Source organism: Oncorhynchus kisutch, unplaced genomic scaffold (genome assembly GCF_002021735.2).
Source record: "Oncorhynchus kisutch isolate 150728-3 unplaced genomic scaffold, Okis_V2 scaffold3971, whole genome shotgun sequence".
NCBI lineage: Eukaryota > Metazoa > Chordata > Actinopteri > Salmoniformes > Salmonidae > Oncorhynchus > Oncorhynchus kisutch.
The window spans coordinates 257,073-264,164 of NW_022265916.1; the positions used below are offsets into that span (position 1 = coordinate 257,073).

The following is a 7,092-nucleotide window of genomic DNA, read 5'->3' on the forward strand; positions in this document are numbered from 1 at the left end:
AGGGATACTGGAGTACTGAGGTAGATATGTACATGTAGGCAGAGATACTGGAGTAGTGAGATAGATATGTACATGTAGGCAGGGATACTGGAGTACTGAGATAGATATGTACATGTAGGCAGAGATACTGGAGTAGTGAGGTAGATATGTCCATGTAGGCAGGGATACTGGAGTACTGAGATAGATATGTACATGTAGGCAGGGATACTGGAGTACTGAGATAGATATGTACATGTAGGCAGAGATACTGGAGTACTGAGGTAGATATGTACATGTAGGCAGGGATACTGGAGTACTGAGGTAGATATGTACATGTAGGCAGAGATACTGGAGTAGTGAGATAGATATGTACATGTAGGCAGGGATACTGGAGTACTGAGATAGATATGTACATGTAGGCAGAGATACTGGAGTAGTGAGGTAGATATGTCCATGTAGGCAGGGATACTGGAGTACTGAGATAGATATGTACATGTAGGCAGGGATACTGGAGTACTGAGATAGATATGTACATGTAGGCAGAGATACTGGAGTACTGAGGTAGATATGTCCATGTAGGCAGAGATACTGGAGTACTGAGGTAGATATGTCCATGTAGGCAGAGATACTGGAGTACTGAGGTAGATATGTCCTTGTAGGCAGGGATACTGGAGTACTGAGGTAGATATGTACATGTAGGCAGAGATACTGGAGTACTGAGGTAGATATGTTCATGTAGGCAAGGATTAGGAGAAGGTGACTGGTAGCAGGATAAATATTAATAATAATAATGTAAACAGGAGTAATAGTGACCAGTAGCAGGATCAATAGATACTAATATATACATGTAAACAGGAGTAATAGGGACCAGTAGCAGGATCAATAGATACTAATATATACATGTAAACAGGAGTAATAGGGACCAGTAGCAGGATCAATAGATACTAATATATACATGTAAACAGGAGTAATAGGGACCAGTAGCAGGATCAATAGATACTAATATATACATGTAAACAGGAGTAATAGGGACCAGTAGCAGGATCAATAGATACTAATATATACATGTAAACAGGAGTAATAGTGACCAGTAGCAGGATCAATAGATACTAATATATACATGTAAACAGGATCAATAGATACTAATATATACATGTAAACAGGAGTAATAGTGACCAGTAGCAGGATCAATAGATACTAATATATACATGTAAACAGGATCAATAGATACTAATATATACATGTAAACAGGAGTAATAGTGACCAGTAGCAGGATCAATAGATACTAATATATACATGTAAACAGGATCAATAGATACTAATATATACATGTAAACAGGATCAATAGATACTAATATATACATGTAAACAGGATCAATAGATACTAATATATACATGTAAACAGGAGTAATAGTGACCAGTAGCAGGATCAATAGATGCTAATATATACATGTAAACAGGAGTAATAGGGACCAGTAGCAGGATCAATAGATACTAATATATACATGTAAACAGGATCAATAGATACTAATATATACATGTAAACAGGAGTAATAGTGACCAGTAGCAGGATCAATAGATACTAATATATACATGTAAACAGGATCAATAGATACTAATATATACATGTAAACAGAAGTAATAGTGACCAGGAGCAGGATCAATAGATACTAATGGTAGTCAATAATTAATGAACAGCGTAGTGGCAGTAATACAGCTTCCTGTCTCAGGTAGCCCGCGAAAGACAGACTGTACGCCCTACCTATCTGTTTCCTGTCTCAGGTAGCCTACGAAAGACAGACTGTATGCCCTCCCTCCCACCTATCTGTTTCCTGTCCCAGGTAGCCCGTGAAAGACAGACTGTACGCCCTACCTATCTGTTTCCTGTCTCAGGTAGCCTACGAAAGACAGACTGTACGCCCTCCCTATCTGCTTCCTGTCTCAGGTAGCCCGTGAAAGACAGACTGTACGTCCTACCTATGTTTCCTGTCTCAGGTAGCCCGTGAAAGACAGACTGTACGCCCTCCCTCCCACCTATCTGTTTCCTGTCTCAGGTAGCCTACGAAAGACAGACTGTACGCCTTCCCTATCTGTTTCCTGTCTCAGGTAGCCCGTGAAAGACAGACTGTACGCCCAACCTATCTGTTTCCTGTCTCAGGTAGCCCGTGAAAGACAGACTGTACGCCCTCCCTCCCACCTATCTGTTTCCTATCTCAGGTAGCCCGCGAAAGACAGACTGTACGCCCTCCCTCCCACCTATCTGTTTCCTGTCTCAGGTAGCCCGCGAAAGACAGACTGTACGCCCTCCCTCCCACCTATCTGTTTCCTGTCTCGGGTAGCCCGCGAAAGACAGACTGTACACCCTCCCTCCCACCTATCTGTTTCCTGTCTCAGGTAGCCCGTGAAAGACAGAATGTACACCCTCCCTCCCACCTATCTGTTTCCTGTCTCAGGTAGCCCGCGAAAGACAGACTGTACGCCCTCCCTCCCACCTATCTGTTTCCTGTCTCAGGTAGCCCGCGAAAGACAGACTGTACGCCCTCCCTCCCACCTATCTGTTTCCTGTCTCAGGTAGCCCGTGAAAGACAGAATGTACGCCCTCCCTCCCACCTATCTGTTTCCTGTCTCAGGTAGCCCGTGAAAGACAGACTGTACGCCCTACCTATCTGTTTCCTGTCTCAGGTAGCCCTTGAAAGACAGACTGTACGCCCTCCCTCCCACCTATCTGTTTCCTGTCTCAGGAAGCCCAAAGCCAGCATGGATAGGATGCAATAATAATAATTCACCAATATCTGCCATATTCTAATACTTCTCATGTGCCAACATATCTTCATGGTCTGTGCTGTGGTGAAACCTGCACTTCTGTAGACCTGGAATAATTGAATGGTGAAACTTGCAAGCTAACCAGAAAAGGGCGGCTGGAAGCCTAGTGGTTAAGAGCGTTGGGCCAGTGACCGAAAAGTTGCTGGTTCAAATCCCTGAGCCGACTAGGTGAGAAATCTGTCGATGTTCTCTTCAGCAAGCCACTTAACCCGAGTTCATCCTGTAAACCGCGCTAAATAAGAGCATCTACTGAAATGTAAAAGCAAGGTGAAGCGAGTCAGGCATTCTTGAAAGTCAGGACAATTTTGCAAGCAGTAGGCATTTAGAATACCGACGAAGTCCATGAACAGAAATGGATGTAGCAACGACAGATTGCCCCTTTTAGTCTATCAACAGTGTGCTAATTTGAGCATGTGTCCATTAGGCCTTTGGATTTATTATTTTATCAGCATGAATTAGATTGAGCATTAAAAGCCCTACTTTTATTCCGTAGGCTGGGATCCGCACCATGCAGCTGTTGCAAGAGCGCATTTTTCACTGGCCTCCACTGGTTTAAAAAACAATGATTGACAGGCAGCTTAAACTTCTTGAAATCAAACATTATTTGGTTCAAATATACATTTACATTTGTGAACAGCAATCCACAACAACCACAATCCGTACGGCGCAAATAGCTAAATGAGAGAGTAGCAGTGTAATTCACATCAATGCGCTATGTAGATATCAATAATAAGTGATATCAGTATCACCGTAGACTACACCACTGCTGTCATCCTGACCTCCAAGCGTTTATTCAAATTGAATCATCTTTGGATGCCGACAGCAGTCGCACCATTTGAAGACATAGTTTGGACTGTAGGCTACAAAAGCCCATTCCTGCTCTTTTCTCGCAAATCCATCAAACACATTTGGTGCGTCTTCATAGTGGTCTCTGTTTTGTGGTCAGATTCGCTAATTTATTTACCTTTATTTAACCAGGCAAATCAGTTAATTAAGAACAAATTCTTATTTTCAATGACGGCCTAGGAACAGTGGGTTAACTGCCTGTTCAGGGGCAGAACGACAGATTTGTCATGTGGAACAAACTTCTATTTTTTTCAATGCTGATTTGAAGGTTATTGAGAAAACAGAGAAGTGTCAAAGATTATTTTCGCACACATCCTTTCTGAATTTAAAAGTCATTCTTGAAGTAACCTAGTTTTTCAAAATAATCTGTAATCTGATTACAATATTTTTGTACTTTTTGTGGATTACAGCTAGTTTTTTTTGTAATCCCTTACATGTAACGATTACATGTAATCCGTTACTCCCCAACCCTGGATAGGTATATATAGAGTCATGGAAATAATATATACCATGTAGCCTTAACATTGCGGTTTGAATTGAGAGAGATTTCTAGAAGGTTCTGAAATTCTGATCCATTTGGGTTTGATGTGCACTCTCGCGCTTTCACTCGGGGCCAGCGCATGCCTGGGACCAGAGTCGTGCAACAGCGTGGCTAATTGCGCCGACAAGCGCCAACAAATATTTCATATTATCTGGAGCAGATACTGCTGTCATAGAGTGTGAAAACAGAAAAGTAAACACTATTCTGTATGTGGCAATTACAAAACAGAGACATTGTCCACCGTAGCACGAACAAGTGCTGCGAAACTGGAAAATATGGTTACGCATTAGGTAAATTCACCACCCAGCCCTACTCATAAAGAATATATATTTATATATCTCAAAATACTATTTTTATACCATTGTGTGAATGCTGTATTTCATGTGCATTTTTAAATATTACATTCCTCTCTACACAACGTAACCATTACCAAACAGCTGGTAATATCGTTTGTTGTTTCTAATTCTGAAAGAAATACTGCAAATATTTTTTTAATCAACTTCTTATGAAATATTTTACGTTTGAAATATATAATATATAATATAATTAATTATTTTTAATCATAAAAACATGCGTTCCATTCCTCCTATTTAGTGAAAAATGCTTGCCTACATATAGTTAGAAAGGACCCTTATAAATGCTATGTCAGAGCAAAGCCTACACAAGAATCCTCCTCAGTTGAACCAAAATGTAACTTTAAAACTATTATAGACAGATTTATTTCAAAAAGTAACCTCTCCTCCTATACATTCAAAACCAACAACGCTAATTATTACAGCAGTAATATTTAGCCAGAGTACAGGCTACCACTTCAGGCTGAGAATTTAGTTTCACTCTATTTCTCATGCGGACACCCCCAGGTGACATCATAATCCCATGCCTCCAGAACAGCGCGGTAGGCAAGGGGGCAGTGCCCACTGCCAGCGGAGGGATGCAGAAGTCAGCAGCAAAAATGCCAATCATATCAAAGCGCTAAGAACCCGTGCACTAATTCTCTCTCTTCCTATCTCTCTCTCCCTATCTCTTTCTCCTTCTCTCTATCTCCCTATCTCTTTCTCCTTCTCTCTATCTCCCTATCTCTATCTCCCTATCTCTTTCTCCTTCTCTCTATCTCCCTATCTCTTTCTCCTTCTCTCTATCTCCCTATCTCTTTCTCCTTCTCTCTATCTCTCTATCTCCCTATCTCCCTATCTCTTTCTCCTTCTCTCTATCTCCCTATCTATTTCTCCTTCTCTCTATCTCCCTATCTATTTCTCCTTCTCTCTATCTCCCTATCTATTTCTCCTTCTCTCTATCTCCCTATCTATTTCTCCTTCTCTCTATCTCCCTATCTATTTCTCCTTCTCTCTATCTCCCTATCTCTTTCTCCTTCTCTCTATCTCTATCTCCCTATCTCTTTCTCTATCTCCCTATCTCTTTCTCCTTCTCTCTATCTGTATCTCCCTATCTCTTTCTCCTTCTCTCTATCTCTATCTCCCTATCTCTTTCTCCTTCTCTCTATCTCCCTATCTCTTTCTCCTTCTCTCTATCTCTATCTCCCTATCTCTTTCTCCCTCTCTCTGTCTCCTCTCCCCCCCTCTCTCCCTCTCTGTGTGTCTTACTGTCTCCCTCTATGTGTCTTGCTGTCTCTCCCTCTCTCTCTCTCGGCATTAAACAAATATAACACAATAAACCAGGCATTGCGTAAAACAGATGTGTCGTCAGTGAAACGCTGTGACCTTTAGATCTGAGAATAAGTAACTTTCAGTGAAGCTAAATGTTATTACAACATAATCTATAAGTTTTACAATGCACGTAGCTACTCAGAATAAAACAGACAAAGGCCATAAACCACCACCCATCCAACGTACTGTAAACTGTAGCATTACAAATGAGGATAGTAGGGTAGTTTAGTGGGCTAGCCTACCTTTGGCAGCATCGACCTCCTTTCGCTGTTCCCTATCTCAGTTTCACCACTGGTCATCTTCTGAGGAACCGCTGGAAAACGGACTATATCCTGTCGAACGAGCTGCGCTCATAATCCAACTTTCAAAGAGATAGAGAGAGAGAACGCAGAATAAAAGGTACAGTCTTCTAGAACCGACAGTAAGGACTACAGAGTTTGACGCTGATGTTTGATGTACTTCTAGACTCAGAACTCGATTCGGAGGAGCGCAGGAGACATCGACCGGCGCGCGTTCGTTTGGGTGCAATGAGAGGAGAGCCACACAGTCAGTGCGCGCGGTGTCAGTTTTGCACCGGTGTGACGTCAAACAGAAGGGGCCCGGACTCTGTAGCTGCTGGCGGGAGTATCATCGCTCTCTTATCTTATTAGCCACCAAAGATGATAAAAGAGAAAAACGATGCGCACAAGTATGTCCATCATATTCCGTTTTAATGATTGTACGATTTTACTTGGAGTCGCCAAACAAAACACGTTGCAAAATATGTTATGCTACTACAGGTGTAGGATCTTAATTTGAGCCAGTTTGCAACAGCAGGAAAATAATCCTGCAGCAACAGGAAATGTAAATTATTATATGGATCATAATTAATGGACATTTAGGGATTGACAGGACTAACATTTCTGGGATCTTTTATTTTAGCTCTTGAAAAATGGGACCAACACTTTACATGTTGCCTTTATATTTTTGTTCAGTGTAAGTGCACTTTGCTTTGTGTCTGGAACTAAATGTTTAATTATAGGTCAAACTTTTTATTTTATTCCAGGCTTTATTAAAAAAAACTCAGTAAACGGAAATACAGAATGGACAAAAAAACATCAGCCACATACTGCCAGGGTATTATGGTCTGTCTCCTCATGGCTCAGCCACATAATACCAGGGTATATCTGGTGGTCTGTCTCCTCATGGCTCAGCCACATACTGCCAGGGTATATCTGGTGGTCTGTCTCCTCATGGCTC

General features: G+C 41.5%; 1 pseudogene; it reads right to left on the minus strand.

The window, feature by feature from the left end:
• The window catches only part of LOC116372932 (glucagon receptor-like), a 150,260-nt pseudogene extending 143,866 nt beyond the window's left edge, over positions 1 to 6,394 (minus strand).
• Between the last annotated feature and the right edge of the window lie 698 nt (positions 6,395 to 7,092).